The sequence below is a fragment of the Lissotriton helveticus genome, chromosome 1_1, assembly GCF_964261635.1.
Source record: "Lissotriton helveticus chromosome 1_1, aLisHel1.1, whole genome shotgun sequence".
In the NCBI taxonomy this organism is placed as follows: Eukaryota; Metazoa; Chordata; class Amphibia; order Caudata; family Salamandridae; genus Lissotriton; species Lissotriton helveticus.
The window spans coordinates 1,496,408,323-1,496,430,588 of record NC_136057.1 but is presented as its reverse complement, the minus strand read 5'-3'; the positions used below and the strand labels follow the sequence as shown (position 1 = coordinate 1,496,430,588).

General features: G+C 45.3%; 1 protein-coding gene and 1 pseudogene across 3 annotated transcripts in view; one reads left to right on the top strand and one right to left on the bottom strand.

Annotated features, from left to right (window-relative positions):
- The window catches only part of STX18 (syntaxin 18), an 897,615-nt gene that overhangs the window by 858,426 nt on the left and 16,923 nt on the right, over positions 1 to 22,266 (top strand). The gene's annotated exons all lie outside the window — the stretch shown is intronic.
- LOC144791400 (eukaryotic translation initiation factor 3 subunit K pseudogene) lies at positions 393 to 906 on the bottom strand (annotated as a pseudogene).

Genomic DNA, 22,266 nt, shown 5'->3' with positions numbered 1-22,266 from the left:
GACGTGTCTGGCTGAGGGCTATGTGCAAACAGCTAGGCACGAGAGAGAGTGATGTGGCCCTAAGGATTATCTGCACTAGTTCTTCGCCAATTATTGCTGTGGCAGTTGCTAAATTCTTGGGTTGGGCATGGGCCATTAGAAGGAAATCACTTGTACAATAGTAGGCTTGTTGAGATGAACCTAGGCCATTATCTGCTCTCCTAGCTGATGAGAACCCGTTCTCTTTGCGCTTACACTGCCTAAATAATTGTATGAATTTTAGGTTTTATTGATGAATTTTAACATCTCTAATGTCACGATGCTTCATCATTTTAAAATTTTTATCTTGCGGTCGTAAATATGTTTTTAAAACTTGTTACTGTGGATGTAATGGTTTTAAATGTTCTATGCTTTTATGAGTTTTTTACCTCGAATAAAGCAAATTTGACTGACTGACTGATTCCCACAACATGGCAAATACATTTTCTAACTGAATCTTCAAAGCCTGTAATCCCATCCAGCAGGTCCAGGTTCTCATCTAGGGCTTGCCAAAACTATTGGAAATGGCAGGTCTCCAGAAGATCCCCAAGGTACAAGATCTGTCTGATTGGCCTTTCTTCTTGATGTGCCTGATAGATCATACACTTGCAGAGCGTAAAGTCAGTGTGAGGGAGGTTTGTCAAAGCTTTCAATAGGATCTGAGCCGTTACAGACGTCTGGAAGTAAGCAGGGTTGAACTGATACAGCTTGAGTACTGCTAGATTGGCTTCTAGATCATAGGCATTTTCTTTGGCCTTGGTTTCCACATAACGCTCCAGAGTTGCCAGGTTTTCAGGATTATACCTGTCGATGCCTTTTAGAAGTTTTCCCACATTGGCACGAAGCTGTTCGAACGCGGACATGATTACAGCGTGGGAGACCAGCACCGGAAGATCTATCCCCTGCATTCTTATTCTCCATCTGTGCTACTTGTTGTTCTGCTACTTTTACTTGTGCCCACATGGCTTTTTCTTTCAACTTTTTCTGTTTTGCATCAATTTCTTCACTGCAATACTTTGCCTGTCTCAGTACCTTATCTACTGAGCTTGACTGCCAATCCATCATGCTATGTCTAATCATGTCTGAAATTTCCGGTCTTAATCCATATACAAACCTATACACATAGTGGCTCATATCTTTTTCATTTAATTCCTCATAACCACTATATTGTTTGAAAAACTAACAACCTTTCATAAAATAAATGCACAGTTTCTTTCGGCTCCTGGGTGGTCCTGTCTATCTTTACCCAATCAGTTTCTTTTGGAGGTATTTTATTTTTCAACCACACTATCAGTTGTTCATATTTTCTCATCACTTCTGGTGAAAGAGCTCCTGTTTTCTCATCTCTGGGATACTCCTCCCTTGGCCAATCCACAGATATTTTACATTCTGTTCATAAATCTGTTGGCACCACTATATCAAACAACCCATCCAAATCAATCCATAATACCTTTGATACTTTTACAAATCTTGTATATGGCCTGGTCCCAAAAAGATCACCAGGACTCTAACGCGCACTGCTGTTAATACAAATTCTCCTATTGTACGTTTCAACAATTTTATCAGAAGTTCAACAAAATATTTAAAGTTTCATTTTACAAGCATATATATTGAACATGAATCACAAAATAAGCGATTGCATTTCAATCATATCAATACATATCAAGAACATAATTCAAAACATGATTCAAATCAATGTATTAAAAAACCCGATGCATTTCGGGGCTTTGACCCCTTCGTCGGGGGTCTGTTTAAAGAAAAAAGAAAGAGGAAACTTAGTTACTAATGGTGCCGTAGAGGTTTTCTTAAATTTTTAAGTTTATACTTTTAACGATTCTTACCACGGGTATGGGATAACTCGACAATCTCTGTCGAGAAATTTAATTCCTTGGTTACGGACAATCTAAAAGAGAAGGATTATATAGGTATCTTATTCTGATGCTATGTATAAAGAATATTTGCGTTTATTTAGTTTTCCGAAATGGTTTACCTGGGTCTTGCTTGTATGCTATGTATCTGCAAGAAAAATATATTACGTTCACAGCCAGGGAATATCAGTGTTTATTTATATCATCAGCGTGATTTTAAGTAACATATGCTCACCTTCGAGTCTTTTTAAGAACTGAAAATAATAAGTTCCTACAAGAAATAAAAATACATGTATTCTAGTGAGCTTCGTGACGTTGATTAACAATCTCAAGCTCTATAAAGTAGAAAGAAAGGTTTTTACCTGCGAGCCTCCACGATAGTTCAAATGGTCTCGCTTAAGTTATTAGAGCAGTTCGGCTGTGGGTAGAAGATTATAAGCACATTCAAAAGCCTGTCCGAAATTTAAGCACGGTAGAACGCTCATTGATGTTTGTTTTAAATCTTACCGATAGCGTAAGTCATCCCACTGAATACGGCGTTCTCGGTTAGGTGTGTCAAACGGAGCTGAACCACTCCGGTGTTAGTCCTATTTTAATGTTTACCCATTTGTGCTTGGCACATGGTAATTGACGAGGGACTTGTAAAAAATGTTATGCGGCCGCCATTAGTAAGAGGTGAAAATTTCACTTTATGAATATCGACCGAAGCTGAATTACTCCATAATTGGTTCATTTTTTAATGATTAGCTATTAATGCTTAACGCACAAAAATGTTGTGGGACTTAATAATAAAACGTTATATGACCGCCATTAGTAAAAGGTGGGGATTGATTGTTTAGGTACGATGAATATCACACTATGATATTGCTCGTGGTGCCAACATAGTCAAATGAAAATTATTATATTTGGCAAGAAAGTTGATGACATTCAGGTAAACAATTCGAAATACAAGAAAATAATGGGCAACATATACAAATTCCTACCTATTTACAATCTCAAATTCAAATTAGCCCTACTTCGCTGATGCGCTTACATTTGTTAGGGGAAGTGTCTGTTTATCCTAGTGTCGTGTATATGTACATATCACTGTGGATTAAAGGCCCGTGAGGATATATTAGCCTGACAGTTTAGAAAATTACAAGAAGCAAATCATTTCCATTTTATCATTTAGCCCATTCGGGGCCAGTGTCTGTGATTTACGTATCCAGAAGGCTTCTCTCTGGAGCAGGATTGTAGCATTATCTAATCCTAGTCGTTGTGGAACAAGTTCAATAATTTGAAATCTCAGTTGGGCTATTGTATGAGACATCTCCATCTAATGCTTCGCCAAAGGTGAAGTGTGATTCTTATTTCGGATCCGACTTTTATGCTCAGAAAGCCGCAGTTTAAGTTTCCTGTCCGTTTTACCAATGTACAATAGTCCGCAAGGACATTTAATTGAGTACACTACATGTTCTGAATTGCAAATAGTGGTGTGCCTTAGTTGAATTCTTTCTCCTGTGCGAGGATGCAGTAAAGTGTCCCCTGGTATAACATTGTTACAATTCTTACAATTGTAGCATCGCATGGTCCCTTTGTGAATTTCTCGCTGTTTACTGATCCCCTCATGCCCTTCTGGTTTATTGAGTAGTTCCTTTAGGTTTTGCGCTCTTTTATAGGCAAATAAAGGTTTGTCAATAAACAATGAACCAAAGTCTTTCTCGACTTGTAAAATCTCCCATCTTCTCTGTATGATGTGGCGCCGCGGCCAGGGCGACTGACGCTGGAATCTGGGGACCACGGTTCGATTCCCGGCTCCGGCGGCAGGTCCGCCCAGCACCATGTGACTCTGGGCAATAGCTCGCTTAATCTTCCCGACGGCCCCCCAGCGCCTAGAGACCCTTACGGGTGATTGTGCGCTTTACAAATGTGGACTTTACTTTTAATATCCCTCGACGCTGTCAAGTATTTTGAAATAAAAACCATCCTTTTATTCACAGTTTTCAATTTCTTCTGCAAAAGTTCTGATCTTGGTATTGTCTTGATTTTCTCTATTTGTGCTTCTAACAGTTTTTTGGGGTATCCTCTGTCTAGATATCTTTGTTTCTAATCTTCTAGACTCTTCTCACATTTTTCACTGTCTGATGATATCCTCTTAATCCTCATGAATTGGGATACCGGAAGATTATTGATTAGATTGGCCGGGTGAAAACTTCCATATAGCAACGCTGTATTTTTGTCAGTTGTCTTCTTGTATAGCCTTGTTTAAATAGTATTCTCTACTACTTCTACCATGACATCCAAAAATGGTATAGATGTTGTACTTGTGCTGCATGTGACCTGGATTCTTGGGTTCGCTAAATTTAAACTCCTGATGTTTTGCATAAGTTCTGAAACAGGCCGTTTCCAAATTATGAAAATGTCATCTATGTATCGTTTATAATAAACGATGCCTTCTTGCCAGGTAGGATCTTCTAAAATATAATCCAGTTCAAACTTTGCCATGAATATATTTGCATATATGTATGCTCCCGGAAAACCCATGGCTGTTCCACTGAGTTGAGTGTAGTATTCGTTTTGCCATAGAAAATAACTATTTTCTAGACAGAATTCCAAGAGTTGCATGATTAAATATTGAAGTTCTTCGGGTTTGTCTGTTCTTAATAGGGCCCATTCCATGGCCTCCAATCCTTGTTTATGGGGGATAGACGTATATAGAGACGTCACGTCTATAGTGCATAGTGTCCAATCCATACACCTTTCAGTTGTAATAGTCGAAAGGCTTCTTAAGAAGTCCGATGTATCTTCCAAATATGTTGGGCAATCATGAATGAATGGTTGTATGTGAGCATCAATGAAGATTCCTAAGTTTTCAAATTGATGAACATCCCGATACTATCGGTCTGATTGGAGGATTTTGTAGATGTTTATGTACTTTTGGTAAGAAATATATTTTCGGTCTTCTAGGATAGATTTGTCTTAAGTAACGTCTGGTGGTATTGTTAATCCAGTTTAATTCTTCTGCTTTTTCTAAGATCTTGTCTTGAGTTTGAGAGATTTCCAATGTTTACATCTTGAACATGTTCATTGCCCTTTTGTATGTAGGAATCCGAGTCCATAATGACTAGTCCTCCTCCCTTGTCCGCCTTCTGGATCACAATTGTTTTATTTTTCGCCAATGATTGTATGGTGCTATGTTCTGCTCGTGTTAGATTATTCAACTTTCGCTTGTATTGGATTTTACTCATATCAGCTTTGACTAAAGTTTCGAATGTGTCAAGGCTTTTGTGGGAAAATGGAGCTAAGAAATTGCTTTTAGGTTTGAACTTCTCTGTTGTACTGTCCGTTGTTTCAATGGGATTTAGTATTGTGAAGAAATGTTTCAATCGTAGAATTCTCATAAATTTAAAGAATGCCACTTCAGTCTCTAGTTCATTCGTGTGGTAAGTGCTCCCAAAAGTTGTCCCTTTGTTTAGCAATCTCTCTTCAAACTTAGATAGTGGATGTTTTGAGATGTTTATCACTAGGTTATTGTCTGGCTCCGTGAGCCCGTTTTCTTGGCCTGGTCCTTTTCCTTTTCCTTTTCCTCTTCGCGTTTTTTGTCGCTCGGTTGAGTTGGTGCTTGATCCGGAGGTTTGCTTTGGGCTTGGCCCTTCTCTAAAAAAGCATCTGATGATGATGTGGATGCTATATCAACCGTAGTGGGTGCTTGCTGTCCCGGTTTACGACGTTGTTGCTGAGCAATGGGTTGTCTAGAGGTACTTGCGTCGCTGTCTGACACCACACTTTCTTCAGATGAGGTTGTTTGTTGTTTTCTGCCCGTATAATCTGTCTACTTGTCGATACCATTCTACTGGCTTCTCTCTCAATCTGGGAAAATCATTTGTAAATGACAATATATCTTGTCTGCTCCAAGGAACATGTACATATCCTCCTCCAGGAATTTCTCTCATAGGGAATTCAGTTGCCACTGTTCCCTTTTCTCTAATAGGGATAGCTAGTGTAGATTTATCACTATTCTCTTCTTTCTTCTTTGCCCACTTAACTCTCCATTTACCTACATCACCCCATTTGCGCAGCAACACAATCAAATCTTTTATCTGAACTAGTCTTCCTGCAGTGTTCATGTTTTCAATGTCTCTTTCTGCAAAATCTACTCGATAAGTTTTCTGCAATTACTTTATTTTGGAAAATTCTATTCCACATTCACTTGCCACCTCTTCTAATTGATCATGCATTGTCTTAGCTCTCCATGTTAAGCTTTTACATAAAAACATGAGCTCATCATCCTGGTAAGTTTTTAATCTGTCTGTCCCAATCGTTCCAATTATTAATTCTTCCATATCTACTTTTAATTTGGCCACATCCAACACTTTTGATTCATGCTCTTTTAATTTTAACGTTTTAATCCATTCACTCAACTCTCTTTCTGATGGTCCCATGGGTGTTTGCGTTAAATCTATTTTGTCTGCACTTCTCTCTGGAGTGGCAGAGTCAGATTCTGCTCCTGTCGTGTATCCGCATGACATATTTTGATTAAAAGTTAATTCTGGTGGATTTACACTTATATTCTGCCTTAATTCTGACAAATCAGGTAAGTACTCCCTTTTGCTCTCTGTAGACTTTGTTGTAATGGAATAGTTAATCTCGGCTCTTTTATTTTCTGATCTTCAAATACTGGTATTACAGGTCCTATTGTTACTGGAACAGTTACAGCTTCCATATTTTTAGTAAGGGTTTGAATCAATTCATGTGCAGAACGCTCATAATCAGACATATTTGGCTGTTCATCATTTCGTCTTTCTGCACTTAGCACAATTCTGTGAGAATCATTACTTTGTACAGGAGTACCTCTAATTCTAGCTTCTCCTATCAGTGTACTCTGGACATATCTTGTTTCTACTCTCTCAGGGAAATCTCTGAAATTTGATGGTTGTCTTGGCGTTTCATTAACTCTTTCTTCTGCCATCGGGGCATTTGGTGTAGTCCATAAAGAACTTGGTTGATATGGGGGCGGTCTCCTATTTAATATTTCTTCTAAAACAGCATCCTCTGATTCACTTTCACCATAACTTTGATTTCCTAATTCAGTATTCTTTTTCTTCTCCGTACTTTTTCGTCCCTCATATTCTTCTACCAATCTGACTGGATACATGCCATCACACATTTCCATTCCTCCATCTCCGCATTCTAGTCTCATGTGTTTCTCTCCACAAATCTCTACCTCTACCTCTTGGTCTAAGATACCTACTTAACCTCTCACTCTCCATTTGATGCATCTCATCTTCCCACTCAACCAGTGCTTCAAATTGAGTTGGTCTGGGTCTCGGTTCGAGTTTCATCATTTTGTGTCTCAAATTCCTCAAAATAGCCAAATCAAAGGATCCTCCTTCTGGAAAGGCTAACACACCATCATCCTTGGTATACTGTACCCAATTCTCCAACCAGACACATGTATGATAACCATATTTCGATAACATATACGAAGCAGGTGTTTTTGGTGAAGGAAGTATTTTTCCCTCTCTCGTAACTACCTTTGTCCTTTACAAACATGTTTTTCAGCCTTTTAAACCATGAAGGTTTCTTCTTGTCATCATAATAGTAGTATGACATTTCCGGTAAACTTTCCTGCTTTCAAAAGATCGCGTACTATTCTGTTGCTGATTCTGTAACACCAACCTATCACAGCGCGGTTCGCACTAATGCACCAGTTAGAACATGATACGTCACTATAGCGCTTAACCAATAGCCTTTGCTGCTTTCTGTGATGAACCAATCAGCTCCTACTCTGTCTCGGTCACGTGGACCAATCCCAGCGCGACACTTTTGACGTCACCAGCGCTCCGGCTTCTGCAGCGCCAACTGACCCCTCCTTTACAGGGTTTTTTCAAGAAGCCGTATTTACAAGATATTTTACAAAATCAGTTAGTAACTTACACAAAACAATACCATTTGCCTGTTTCGCTAAATAAGTGATAGATTTCTCAATCACACAAGTATTCTGTAACCGGAGTAGACCACGCTTATCTCCTCAGAATTTTTAAACTCGTTGATAAAATAGCACAACCCTATTTTACCCTTCTATCAGGCAATAACGAACTCGTTTCTCCAGGAAAGCACATACAGAGATCTTTTTCACCTCCTTAGAGACAATCCCAGAGTTTCACCAGAACGCGTATTGCAATATCATTTACACACGTTCATACAGAAAACCCTATTCATATACACATGAACTCTGTATCACCAGTAGGCAGCGCGTCCATCTAACCCACCACAGAATTCCTCTATCGTTAGTAAAGTAGACGCCGCTCCTTTACCCTTGAATCAAGCTCGGGTTAAGACCTATTACTCTCCCAGCAGTAAGTTTTAATCAGGATACGCAATGATCCCTGTGCTTGAAGGCTAAGATTTCATAGACTGTCCTCACTATACATTTATCCTTTCACACCTATTGTCCCTAAACAGTGATATGCGACGATACCACCGCAGTATTCGGCGATACTCCTTTTTTGAAACAGACTAATGCACTGTGCGACTTTATCTTGCCACACTTCCTCTACCTGCAGACAGAGGCACTGGCTTCACGCAACACTTGGAAGCCTTTACAAAACTACATATATCTTAACACGAACTCAACAGATGTTAGTCATAATTCTATACATCAAATTGTATATAGTACTTTATACATAACCCTAGCTAATTCCCGTAGCAACCACTACTCTGCTACCAAGATATAACTGCTACAGCGCGGCTCCAGAAGTCATTTCTAATCAATACTCACCATTTCCCTGAAACCGTTAAGCACACAACCATTCGACAGTGGGGATCATAACACTGCACGTTTACTCTGTTCACTTACACTTGGCTTCAAGGCTTTTGATGAATCACACTGGAGAAATGCTGTAACATTTGTTGGTGTGTCTAAAACCTATTTAAATCAGCTATTATTTACACCTACGGATTATTACACTTTACCATGGTTTTATTCAAACATTTCATTATTCAGACGTACCACCATAGTGGCAATGGATCTGCTAGAAAGAAAATTAGGCGTAGGAAAATCACAAGACCAGCTTTTACTATTAAATCTGTTTTATTAGTTTTGCGGAAGCAAACATCAATGACAAAATCGCCTACAACCCGATGGGCCGGCCTGGAAGCGTGATACAGTGCAATTGATTCAGTGATAACAGTATCATATCCGGTATTTAACACAGCAAGCCGCCTACAACCCCGAAAGGCCGGCTGCATCTCAAATCGGGGGGAAGAGGTGAGGGGGATGAGAGTATCAAGTGTTACATCCTCAGGAATCCCCCGAGTAGGTAGCCACCCCGAAAAGTCTCCCACCAGGCCCCACTGAATGGGCGGCGCCACTGTATAGGCCACTTTTGTCAAAAGGTTGGGAAACAGAAAACAAGAAAAGAAAAACCCCAAAAAGAAACACCCTACCCCAATCCTCCCCTCAACCCAGCAACCACCCCATACCCCCCCTCCCCCCCCCTAGGTCCAGGTTCAGCAGCCCCCGCAAGTAAGGATAAGGTCCGTCAGATTCCATCAGGGTGCGGTCTGGGTCAAGCGCAGCAGGCGCAGGTACCTAGGACATGTGACCTCTCTAAATTGCATAGCTAGCAGGGAGAGGAATGGTTGCCACAATACCGCATATCTAGCCCCCTCCCCTGCCCTGATCAGGGACAGCTTTTCCATGCCTAGAACCGCCCACAGACGATACAGCCACCCTTGAAAAGTGGGAGTGTGTGTGGTGCGCCAGAAGGACACAATGTTCTGCAATGCTGAACCCAAAGCGATGGCGATCAATCTGCCCCTGCGGGATCGTAATGGATATGTGACAGGATTGGACAAACCCAGTAGTATATAGGAGGGAAAGCGAGGGATTTCGGTATCAAAGTGGGCGTCTACTTCATCCAACACCAATTTCCAATACTCCCTCAGGTGGCCACAGTCCCATAGAAGATGGGTCAAGGACCCCCTCTTCCCACAACCTCTCCAGCATGTCGCCTCCCGTTTATGGTCCATTTCGTGTAGCATCGCAGGGGTATAGTACCAATATGTTACTATTTTGGTGAGCGTGTCGGTCAGTCCCATATGATAAGCAGAGTGTCGCGCGCGGTAGTAAATACTGTCCCATTCTGTGGTGCTAAGGGTGCGCCCCAACTCCCTCTCCCATCGCGCCCTACCTGAGTTGTACACCCGGGAGTACCGGTCTAGAAGTGTGCGGTATAGATCAGAAATGAGGTGTTTATACAAGGTTCTTGTAATCAGCCAATATTCATATGGCCGCAGCTGTCGATCAGCCCCTTCTCGCACCTGACTATGCAATGCCCAATGCCGAGCTTGGAGATACCGGAGGCGTTCTGTTTACGGCACATGGTATTCTTGTTTGAAAGTCTCGAATGGGATAATCCCTTTCTTGGTATACATATGGAACAGGGATCTACAGCCCTCCGGACGCCACCTTGCAAACGCCACCACATCTAACCCAGGAGTAAAATCCGGGTTCTCGAGTATGGGAGTGAGCGGAGACGGAAAGGTGGTCAAGTCAAACTTAAGATAGGTGCTATCCCAGACCCCTAGTGGCACTCTCGTGATGTAGGAGGCGTAAAGATTGGGGGGTCGATGTTGACGATCGAGAAAGGGCACTTCCTGGAGCGGACGGCCCGCGACCGCCTGGTCCTGAAAGAGCCAGTGTTTATCTGATTCCCACCTGCTCCATTCCACCAAATTTCTCAATTGTACCGCCTGATAGTAAAGCAGGAGATCCGGAAGACCCAGACCCCCCTTTTCAGGCGGTAACGTCGCGAGTCTTAGTTTCATTCGAGGTTTCCTGCCATTCCATATAAATTGTGCAAGCTCTGACTGCATCTGGCGAAGCCAGCCATTCGGCGGACGTAGGGGGACGGCGCGGAATACGTAAAGGATCTGTGGTAGGACCGTCATCTTGACTGCCGCCACCTTACCCAGCCAGGACATAGGGAGGTGCTTCCATCTGTTTAACTCAGTACGAATGAGCCGACGTAGACGTGCGTAGTTGATCCCGACCGTGTCCGACAACATCGATGCCAGCTGAATTCCCAAGTAGGGAACTGACGTCTGCGCCCAGCGGAACGGAAAGCGCCTCTGCAGTTGGGCTCGCGTATGTGGTGCCAGAGAAAGGTCCAATGCTTCCGACTTGTTCATATTCACCTTAAACCCTGACACCCTGGAGAACGTGTCCAGGACCTCCACACAGGCCGGTAGGGATGAGTCCGGGGAAGACAGGGACAGGAGGATATCGTCAGCATGCAGGCTGATGGTGTGGACGTATGCCCCGAATTTCATGCCACGTACCTCAGGAGTGGTTCGCATCAATTGTGCTAATGGCTACATATACAAGGCAAAGAGCAGGGGTGACAGCGGGCACCCCTGTCGTGTGCCACGCTCTATAGGAAATCGGGGCGAGGCGAATCCGTTGACCCTGACTGTCGCAGAGGGGTAAGTATAGCAGTTAAGGTCCCATGTACGGAATCTGTCGCCCAACCCAGCTTTCACCATCACCTGCTCGAGGTAAGGCCAGTGGACTCGGTCAAATACCTTCTTGGCATCTATCGCGAGCAACATGTACTCCCCCGACGTTCTCGAGGCCTTCTCAATTAGGTGCAACGCCCTTTTAGTGTTGTCCACGGTCTGACGTTCTGGGAAGAATCCCGCCTGGTCCGGGTCGATCAGCCCCTGCATCAGTGGTGCGAGGCGTGCCGCTAGTATGCTGGTGTAGAGTTTAAGATCTACATTGAGTAGAGATATAGAGCGATATGCATCGCACCTCGAGTGATCCTTCCCCGGTTTGGGGATGACCGAGATGGTAGCTTCCAACAAGTCGCTCGTGATCGCCCCGGCGTACGCGAAAGAATTAAAGAGGGCGGTCAGCAGTGGTGTCACATGTGCACAAAACGTCTTATAAAAGATCGCCGAGAAGCCATCCGGGCCGGGCTCTTTTGCCAATATGAGGCGCTAAATGGCTGCAATCACCTCCTCCGGCCGGATAGGTAGTTCCAGAAGATCCACCTGTTCCGGGGTCAACGCAGGGAGGGAGACTGAAGCCAGGAACCTCTCACCTTCCTCTGGGTAAAGCACCGACCCGGTATACAGGGAGGTATAAAAAGTGCTAAATGCCCCCACAATGTCTGCGTCCTCGGTGACCACCAGCCCGTCCGTAGTGACGACCTCCTGGACCGACTGTTTCTGTCGTGTTTCCCGAAGCGCGTGACCCAGCAATCTCCCGCAACGGTCCCCCCCAGTGTAATATAAGTGTCTCACCCTCAATGCCGCGTATTCCGCATGGTCTTGGTTAAGCGCTGCTAGCTGTTGCCTAACTTGTCGCAACTGCCTCCAAATCCTCGGCACCCCGGTCCGTTGGTGCATGCGCTCAAGTTCTCGTGTCCTCAGCGACAGTTCCTCTCGTTTCCGCGCACGTTCCGCGTTCTCGGCGGCCGAGATCGCGATTAGCTCACCGCGCAGCACCGCTTTTAGCGCCGCCCAATGAGTGGCCAAAGATGTGGCGTCAGTGCTGTTATGCGCTAGATAGTCTCTAATAGCTCCCCGGACCTTGTCCACCACTTCAGGGCGATGCAGCAATGTGTCGCGCAGCCTCCAGCAGCACGGTGTGCGTGATAACGGGGGCAGGGAAAACACAGCCACCATGGGGGAATGATCAGAGAGGGACGCTCCTCCTATCTCCACCGCTGTTGTAAGGGCATGCATGGAAGGGGAGGCCAAAAAATAACCCAAGCGGGCATATGTTTTGTGGGCATTTGAATAATAAGTGTATTCCCTTTCATTTGGATGATATCGACGCCACAAATCCACCATGCCCATGTCTGCCAGTCTAGCCAACCCCCCGGCGGAGTGTCCCGGCCTGAGTGGAACGCTGAGCTGACCTATCCTGCATATTGTCCATAACTAGGTTCAGGTCCCCTCCCACCAGTACATGTCTATCAGGAGACGTGGCCACTTCCGTGATTGCGGACTGAAAAAACTTTTCCTGACCTTCATTCGGGGCATATATAGAACAGATCGTGAAAGCCGCCCCTCCGAGGGAGAATCGATAAGACAACAACCTTCCCTTCATCTCCACCCCCTTCTGCAGGACCTTTCCCCTGAACCTGTGGGCCACTAAGATAGCCACCCCCGCAGATTTAGAGGAGGAAAAGGAGTAAAATTGGTGAGGGAAATAGCGAGAGCGGATCCTGTGGCAATCCCTCGACAGTAAGTGGGTCTCTTGCAGCAAGCATATGTCGGCCTTAGAGGCCTCCAAAAGGGAGAGAACAGCCCTCCTTTTCACTGGATTGTTGAGTCCCCGCACATTTAGTGTGAGGATTCGTAACTCAGTCGGAGGCATAGACAGGCGTGTGGGCCACACGGACCCTTATCTGGGCGAAATCAAGTGTGGGCCAAGCACCTCCCTCGCGTATCCGGCCCCTCCCCGGGGTGCATCCTGAAACCTGCATGTCGCTAGAATCTACGGTAGGCAACACACCAAAGCCTAAAAGAGTCCCTAGACCTGGACCCCGTCCTACCCACAACCCCAGCCCACCCACACCAACCCCCCCCCCCCCAGAAAGGATCAAGAGGCATCCAACAAACCAATACAACCAACCCCTCCCTACCCCCAGCAAAATGACCAGAAAACCCCCCCTCCCCAACATGAAGGATACGGAAAACAGTCTTGTCCATCATCCACTAATGTAGATTCACAGTGAAGAACAGTATTGGGGGAATGTGTCCGAATCCATCGCCTCCTCTCCCGCCGCCGACCTGTCTCGTCCCATCCCAGCCACTCTTAGTAATGCCACAGAGTGTCGAGTCCAACGTTCAACCGCTGTCAGTTGCCGCCAGCTCCACCGCCGCCGTCTCCACCGCCGCTCGTTGACCCTCCTTGATCTCCACCGCGGGCGGACGCCTCGGCCTGCACCTCCTCCGTTGCTGCTGCCACTGCCCGGTGGTGTCCACCCCAGTTGCCCCCCGGGTAGGCGGCCCCTCCTCCTCCTTCGGCTCCTCGATGCCCAAGAGCCGGCACGCTTCCCGGAAGGACCTCAGTTGGCAAACTTTATTGTCCCATTTAAACACCAGTCAGAAGGGATGGCCCCAACTATATGAGATGTTGCGCCGTCTCAACTCCGTGGTGACCGGTCTGAAGGACCTACGTTTTTCAAGGGTGATGGCCGCCAAGTCCTGGTACAAAGACGGCGAGTGGTCTCCAAAGGTGATAGTTCCCATCTGTCGAGCCTTGCTAAGGATCTCCTCCTTGGTACGGAAATCCTGCACGCAGACTAAAATATCAGCCGGCAGGGCTGAATCGGCCCTGGGTGGACCCGTCCGGTGAGCCCTATCAATGCGTAGGGCGGAGTCCGCTGGCCTACCTAGGATGTGGTTAAATAGGCCTTGCGTAAAGTGGAAAAGATCCTCCGTGTCGGGAGTCTGTTTCACCCCCCGGATCCTGATGTTGTGCCGCCGGGAGCGGTTTTCTAAATCCTCAACGTGTGACTGAAGGTCCACCTGCTGATCATGTATACGGATTGATTTCCTGCTGCAGAGCCTCTATTTCAATATCGCGCCCCTCGCCTTTGGTCTCCAAGTCAGCCACCCTTTCTCCTATGGCATCTGTGTCGCGGCGGACCTCTCTAATCTCCTCCTGCAATTCCTTCTTCAGAGCCTGAAGTCCTCCCGCAGACCACTGAAGAGGTATTCTAGAAAAGCCTTGGTGATGGGCTCCTCGGCACTCGCTGTGCCAGAGGTAGGAGTGCTGGCGGCCATTTTGTCAGCTCCTGCCCGCTGTCCCGATGTGTTGGGCTCTGCCCGCATCCCCGCCGTGCCAGGGGTGAACAGGTCTTTAATGGTCCTATCTTTCCGGCCTCTTGCAGTGGACATATCCCACGTGGACCGCAACCGGGCCACGGCTGGTGCTATGTGGCGAGGTGGAGCCGGGCCTCAAGCACGTGGGGAAGCCTGGTGTCCCACCGGAAAGCGAAGAGGCCACCGGTTGTTCCAAGAACCCCTCTGTGGGACCCACTGACATTCTTCCAACCACCACGCGAGCGGCAGGAAGGCGCAGACCCCACCTCCTCTCATTCAGCCGGGCCCGTGCCTCGCCGTCGGATCACGCACCATAGCCACCCGACCGTCACACCAGCCCCCAGTCTTGAAGTAGGCCGCACCGTCCTGGGGAACGCACCACCGCAGGCCTCTAGAGCGTGCCCGCTATGCCGGTGACCAAACACGTTCCCACACGGTGCCCCACAGAGGGCGACCCTTCGCTCTGTTAGGTACCCGACTCGCGTTCCAAAATGGCGGCCGCCAACTCGCAGTCACTCTGGCCGCCTCAGCCCCGCCATCCAGTCCTCGGCGCCCGTGACAGACCCGCTGCTGCCTCCAAGTAGTCTTCCTGCCCAGCCTAGGCCCCCAAAGTCCAGCGGGGAGGGGCAGCGCCGTGCCGCGGTGCCTCGCCGGCTCCCCAAGCCACGTGGCCGTCCAAGCGCTCTCTGGCCGACCCCCACGTCCGCACTCCGCTCCTCACTTCAGTGCGAGACCCCCTGGGTCCAATGTCCAGACGACGGGCAGAAGGCACCCCTCCGGCGGGCCCCCGGCACAGGGCCCTACCTACTCCTTCTCCTGCCAGCCCCAACAGTGGCCACCTTTTCCGCGGCCGATCTCAATGGCTGCGGCAGGTCCGCAGCAGCTCCCGGGCGACACCACCCCGAGGGCCTTACGCAGAGACCGTGCGGGCCAACCTCGGCCACGCCTCCTCGTCTCCGCACTCCACCAGGCCACTCCAGGCCGCTCTCGGGCCGGACCTCTCCCCGCGGTTCCAGGAGCCCCGAACGTTCCGCAAGGCTCCTCTTCGGCACCAAGCCCGTCAGGGCGACAAGCGCTCTCCGGGGGAGCCCAATTACGGGAGATTAGTTGCTGTGGAAGTCGCTGTGCTAGCGGCCGGCGGCGGGAGCTCTGGGAAGCACGTCCGCTCACACCGCCATCTTGGCCACGCCCCCAAGACCAGCTTTTAAAATTCCATTTTCCCAATTTTATTAAAAGCAAAACTTTATTATGTCTGACATTTATGCATTAATTAATTCTTTATTCAGTAAAGTCTTAAACTTTATTTCAAAATGATCATTTTATTTAGAGCTCAGGAAAAATCACTTATTTTAGAAATCAGTTAAAGTTTAGCAAAGAACAGATAGTTCCAAATTCATTCTCTCCTAACATCCCTAACTAACACCCTCATCTTATCCTTCAATCCTGCAAAGCAAACAAATAAGTTCATAAGAATCTTAAATCCAGGAATCGGTCATCAGTCGGGCAGCACTTCCAGTAGAAATCGAAAAAGCGACCCCTTCTAGACAAAACCAGGGGGTTTTATACCCTAATTTCCTAACTTAATCTATCTAAAAAGTAACTAGCACTACCTATTCGAACTCTGATTGGACAAATTCGGGGTGGGTGAGCGTCTTCTCACCATTACAACATCATTTTCTCGACGATTCAGCAGAAAAATAAAGGGTCTTTGTTTTAGGACAGTCCATAGCTTAGCCATTTCCTCGAGTTGAAACATCGGAACCTTTTCCCATGATCACAACATTCAAGCGTCCATGTTTGGCACCCATCCTAGGTTCCGGGCCAAGGTAGCCTTGAACCTCCTCGAGCACAGGCAGTTCACTCTGACTTGCAGGCTTTTGGCGCGCCTACGCTGTCCAGCTCTTGCTCACAGTTTACCCGAGCATCCATCTTTTATTTAGGCCTCAGAGGCCACTTTTGGAACTATCATAGAAACAAACAAAAAATTCATGTTAATTATTGAAATAAAACCCTTCTGTTTACCTCTCACCATACTAATGTTTCCCCATTAGTTGTTACCTAGCAAATAAGCCACACAAATGCGTTTTATACTTACATAATCGACCACTTCTTAGCACAAAAACGTATACAATAAGCACATTTAGTCTGCGTTTGTTTTTATTTAAGCTGCACATTAATTCACAACACAATACAATACATATCAATTAATTATATGGCAACATGCAAGCAAAATTAATACTCCCGTGTATAGAATAAAGTATGCATCTTATACTATGGTTGATTAATTTACACAAACATGCCATTAGTGAATATTAACGTTATGGAACATTGACTTTGAGAGGGGTACACAACATTTTGCGTTTGCCACCTCGCTCCATCACTCCTTTAGAGCTCATTCCTTCATTTTTAATGTGTGTACCGTTTATGAAGGAATTGTTTAACAGTTACTTTCATTCACATACATACTTTCTCTATTTACCCACAAAACATTGCCTACAAGTTTATTTTGCCTACCCTGTATTTGAATTCAGTGCTTTCTTTTTCAGTGCCAATAAATGCTTTTTAATTAGATAAAATCACGCCTATTCGGGATTTGACACACACGCAAATAAATTGAAATGTTACAACACATTTTGTTTTCCTATTCATTTATAACAGTGTCTCTTTTGGAATGCTTTTAAAGTCTGTAGGATGTGTTTTTTCTGTGCTTTGGTTTGGTTTCATATTTATCATGTAATGCGAGTGCTTGTGTTTTATTTAGTGTTTGTAGTGCTATTTAGGTCTTACCTGTGACGTCACTTACGATGCAGGTGCTGCTAGCGCATGCGTTCTTGCTTACAAAAGACATTGTCATTTTCACTCTCTTTTGCTGCCTCCTAACTGGGCAGCACGTGCTTGATTCGCTTCCACTACTTTTGCCTGGAATATGGACCAAATGCTGATTTGTGTCGTTCCGCTGCTGGCATCGTGATTGAGGTATAATTTTACTTTCTAGCCAGTGGAGTGGTCCTTGTTGCTTCTTCCCCCCCATCCGTCACCGCTCTCTTGTCTGTGCTGCTTCTTCCCTCCAACCCCCACATTGTTCATGTTGCTTCTTCCCTCTCACTCCCACCCTCCCGTTGTCTATGTTGCTTCTTCCCTTCCACTCCCACCCTCCTGTTGTTTGTGCTGCTTCTTAGGCTGTGTTGTCTCTCCTCCCCTCCCCAACCATTTTCGTTGTTGTCTCTTCCCTTCCACTCCCAACATCACATTGTTTGTGCTGCTTCTTAGGCTGTTTTGTGTATTCCACAAAACCACCATTTTCCGTGTTGCTTCTTCCCTTCCACTCCCACCCTCCTGTTGTTTGTGCTTCTTAGGCTGTGTTGTCTCTTACCTCCCACCCCTGTCCTCCCGTTGTCAGTGTTGCCTCTTGTCTCCAACCACCACCCTCCTTATTGTCTGTGTTGTGCCCCCCCCCCACCATAAGAAAGAAAAGTGCTGTTAAATGGCCAACTTATACAGTAATGTTCGAAAAAAAATGGCTGGTGCCTCTATGTAAGAACATGGGACACTATTGGGAAGCGGAGAGACTCTTTAAAAGTGACACTAGAGAGCCCTTAGCTTTCGCAATATTGCCTGGGCTTTAAGAAACAAGGCAATTTGTAAATTCGACATATAAGAAATTCCCCCATGGTCACTATTTACTTTAACATGTGATTTGTCTCATCAAATAATTGTATTAGCCTCCTAATCATATAGGTACAACACAATCCATAATTTTCAATTTTTCATTTTATTTGTTTTTATTTCTTTCGTATATCAAAAATATATTTTTAGTTTTTTGTTAAATTTTAGATCATTTCTTTCATATACATCAATAACATCATTGATAGTACGAGTTTGATTAATTTATAAAAAGTGCATTGCATCATAAAAAACATTCACAACATCTATTAAGTAAATACAAGGCAATACCCTGATATATACACACGAATTACCAGTCATACTCACTCAGTCATACCAGTTCACACTCATACTACTAACAGTCTTCCCCTACTCAGACCAGATCCTACAATTGAGGTAGTACAGTTGTTGCTTGTATATAATTATGCGCCAGGTCTACGCGCGTTTCGGCAGTGTAAAACCGCCTTCCTCAGGACCAGGGTACAAAGTTTTATTTCTTCCTTTCTGTGCATATACAGGGTACCTAGTATTTATATGTTGGAGATATCTGTATATCTTTGTGACAGCAAAAAACTGTCCCACTGTTGTAAGCAGTTGTATAATTTGTATCCTTAGGTTTATCAGATAGCCTCAATAGGAAGAATATTGTGGCTCAGTCTATTCTGTTTGGCAAGACGTCATCTGGCAGTGTCCTTATTGAGATAACCCCTGTTATTTCAAAGGGAGTTTCCAAGTACTTTTAATCTTCTTTTGTATTGCTGCTCGAGGCACACTTTATATTTCCTATGGACGTATCATTCTTTCAAACATTCCAACCTTGTTTGTTAGTCTGTATTGAGGTATACGGTCGTCTTGCCACGTCTCTAGATTCCTGCAGATAGGGACAAATTTGTAAATTCGAACCTTGATAGAGATTTGTTTTCATGAATTGTTGCACATACATATTTTGCTTTTTTATACCTCTTGTACAGCCCCTATGTTGGCTATTTTGCACATTTTCAATGTTATGATTATTTGAACATTTTACGAATGATCAGGAGATCCCCCAACTACAATGTTTAACTGGCTTCTACGTCAACCCATAATTTGTTGTACTGTTTTTTAACCGATTTTATGTAAGGTATTTACAGCTGTTTTATGTTTTTATATTGCTGAACTTTTTAAATATCTAAACTGCGTCTTTGTTGTATGGATTTGCTGTGTTTTATGGGTCGTGCACGAAATAAACAATTACTACTTCTTGGTCAACGCTTTTTTTCAACTTCCAGTCCCCGCGTTGTGGTGCTTTTTTTCCAAATACATTTTAGCTATGCTGCACAGCAGACGTGCTGCTGTACAACATGGCTGAAATGCATTGACAAAGGCAATAGCTCTAGCAAAGGAACGACCTATTGGCTTTGATAATCCTTGTTATTCCAGACTGCTAGCGCAGACAAGGACAGAGAGCGATGAATAAGAGATCTTGAATAACACTTAAAGTGATTTTACCTACAACTGATGTCAATGGTATTCGGAAAACGGTATCTCATCAGGTATGCTTTTCCTATTGTCCCTGTAGTAATTAACAGACCATCTGTTAAAGAATCTTATACAGTATCTGCCGTGAAACAGATTCCCAACCTTTGGCTGCTTGTAGGAAATTATTCTGCAGAACCCAAATAATGATCATGGATGTGTTTAAGGAGATGCCTGAAAAATCTAAAAAAAAAAAACTAAACTGTAGTTAGAAAACATACCATGAAGCCGTAAAAACCATTCACGGACTGCAAGGCTAATGTTAAATAGAAGTAACTTGTCAATAGTGATAAGTCACATTTGAAAATTATTGAGAAACAGTTTTATGTGTTCTCTCAGCCCCCTGCCATTAATGAACAAGTCTGGAATTCCAGAATCTAGTGCCTGCAATAGCCTTCACCATATATTGTATGTCATTTCCAGGCTTGAAATCTCTTACACCTCAAGGTTAGTCTTCCTAATAACTGGTAAGTTACACATTTAGTGTCATCTTTCCAAGACTTTCGCTAACATTTACAGGGATAGTTTGTGATGACAGGAAAATGCGCTGTAATGCTTTTTTTAAAACTGATTCTCTCTTGCGATATAATCTACTAGTGTAAGCAGTGATTTGATGTCTTTTTATTTAGATCAGTCTAATAATTTGCAGAGCTAATGAAAATACTGGACAAGGAATTACCATTGACTGCCGTCTGTCAGTAGCTAGCATGTCTCTGCATTATTGTCTTAGGTTGAGCTCCTAAGGTGAAGCCATAATGTCTCTCTGCTCAGCTAGAGAAGGATATTAACGATTAAACTGGTACTTCAGATTTGCACAAGCTCATGCAGATCATGTCATAGGTGGTCCAATCTGAGTGTGGCGCAATGGTTAATTTAGGCCTAGTGCCAACTATACTTTACTGCTCATTGCTAGTGCTGGAGATCCCTTTGTCTTAACCATTGAGACAGGCCCTAGAAGGTTTCTAGTTCCACTAAGTTAATTGGATTTAGACATGCGACTGTGGGCTGAGTATCCTAGAATACTCCAGGGTTTTGACTTCAGAGGTCCTTCCAACAGATGGCTAGAAGAGACATAGCCACTATTTATCACTCCCAATGTAAAAATACTGCCCACAACATTGCTGTTTTGGCAGCTGCTAATTCTGTCATCTACTTTCATATGACTGTAGACTAGGCATTGGTCTGTAAATTCCCAGCTCAACCAGTTTGATTGAACTCATGGGGAAAACTTGCTGCAACTCCTGTTTACTTAAGGAGAAAGCCCCACTGTTCCTGCTGTGCATGGTGGCTTTGAGTGAAAAAGAACAGTCTTCCAAAGAGGCTACAGTTATCTTAGAAAGAAACAATAGTTGTTCCTGTCAGTGTCCGACTTTGCCATGGATGACGAAGACAAGGTCCTAGATAATGGCTCATTCTGTAATTATTTTGGAGGGATGATGCTGATGGGGTGTTAGAAATGGGGTCTCTAGTTGGCAGAGGTATGCACCCTGTCCAAGTAAGGACCACCACTCTAGTCCGGTTAGGACAGATTCGTACTAAAAGATAACCTGTGCTCTCTCTCTGGTAGCTTGGCACAGACCAGTCAGGCTTATCTAAAGAGGCAATGTGTAAAGTATTTGTGCAACACACACAGTAACAAAATGAAAATACTTGGTGCCCATGTCACACTAATAATTTCACCCCTGGGGGAGAGGGAAAACATGGCGGCCGCAGGCTAACGCGGCTCGCACGCCCAGAGACAGCTCTCTAGACTCCACTCTGCTGCCTGACGGGATTATGCCGTAGGACGGCGTTTCAGGCAAAATACTCTGCTTAGGGGAAAGTGGTTTGCGAGTTTGCGGCATTAAGTACGGAAGGCGCATTCCAGTACAACGTACCTTTGTGGATCCTTCGCGCAAGCTAACCCCCGGGTGACTCGTTCAATGTGCCTGCCTGCCGCGGTCCGCCCCCTCCCCTCCGCGTATCTGCCTCGTTGGAGACAGGCAGCCGTGGAGCTCAGGCGTGGCCGTGCGGCGGCTGCCCGTGCGCTCCGTGGAGCTGTGGTGGCTGATCGGAGGGGGGGGGGGCTTGACAAAAGACCTCATCGCTGTGCTGGATCCGGGCGAGTCAATCATCGGTCTGCAGGTAACAGCAGGCTCGGAAGTGACCGGAGGAGACTCGACGTGCCCAGACGACTCGGCAGACCCCTCCTCAACTGAAAGTAAGGCGGTCAGGTATTCCAGGGGGGAAACTAGTACAGAAGGGAAGAATAAGGCCATACCCTTAAGGTGCACAAGAAGTGGGACCAGGAAACTAGACAAGGGGCTCAGGGGGTCAAAACTACAGGTCCAAGGGTGCTCCACAAGATCGGGGCAGAGTGCAATCAGAAGTGCAGGTG